At 35.4% G+C, this 993-nt stretch overlaps 1 protein-coding gene across 9 annotated transcripts in view; it reads left to right on the top strand.

The window, feature by feature from the left end:
• The window catches only part of LOC119591560 (protein kinase C and casein kinase substrate in neurons protein 1-like), a 62778-nt gene that overhangs the window by 50383 nt on the left and 11402 nt on the right, over nucleotides 1–993 (top strand). The window lies entirely within an intron of this gene.

Raw genomic sequence — 993 nt, 5'->3', positions numbered from 1 at the left:
TGTAGTAGTTAACTCTATGATTTACGTGAAATTTCTGATGGAAAATTATCTCCTTCAAGTATATGGTATGATTTTATAACCCTGTCCTTCTATACCATTTTCATCACAAATTGAATTATTAAAAAATTATTTAATGTATAGTAAACTACCAATTATATATAGTCTTTTAACTGTACCACAAAATGGATCTAAGCAGGGAGTGTGCAAAGGTCAATGGGGCTAGCAGTACATTGACTTGTTATGTTAGGGTAGGGTTTGGTTCCTATGTGGTCTATTTTTTTTTTCTCTTTCTTTTTTCTCCCCAATACAAGCCAAGTTCAAATGGAATTAGTTAATGCCCACCTCTGAACCACAATTCTTTCTTTTTTTTAATAAAATCCATTATAACTAAAGATTTCTAATTTATGGTGGAAATAGAATTGGCTTTTTTAAGTGCCTGATCTGTTGAGTGGTGTCATTTATTGTTCAGAATTTAAGGTAATACCTATACCGGACTGTACGCCCACAATATTATTTTATAGGAAATATCTTCCTGGGTTTAATTTTAGTTCTGAAAATGAGATATCAGCTCTTATGAACCAGATAAGAGTTCAGATCCTTCCTCTCAAGTAGAAGTGTTGTGTGCTTACTTTGCACTGCATATTTGCACCTTTGTGAATTACCGTTGACTTTAATCGCATGCAATGAGCGTCAAGTGTGATTTCTTGCGTTTTACAGAAATCGCACAATTTACATGTTGGTTTAGAACTCTGAAAGTTTTGCATGAGTAGCAGTGTTTGTTTTAAAATTGTGGTTTTCTGTAGACTAATCTGGTTTTAATCCATGTAATTAGAAGAGCTTGCCCAAGCTTTTTATGAAGTCCTAACCAGGCCAGCCTCCTCTGCAGGCCGTGCATCATGGGCTCATGTCCAGAACTAACAGTGCCACTTTCGAGATCCCTTTGTGAAATCTAAAATTTAGTGTTTGCTCCTTGGATCGAGATACTTCCTCCCG

Source organism: Penaeus monodon, chromosome 28 (assembly GCF_015228065.2).
Source record: "Penaeus monodon isolate SGIC_2016 chromosome 28, NSTDA_Pmon_1, whole genome shotgun sequence".
Lineage (NCBI taxonomy): Eukaryota > Metazoa > Arthropoda > Malacostraca > Decapoda > Penaeidae > Penaeus > Penaeus monodon.
This window is presented reverse-complemented; position numbering and strand designations above follow the sequence as displayed.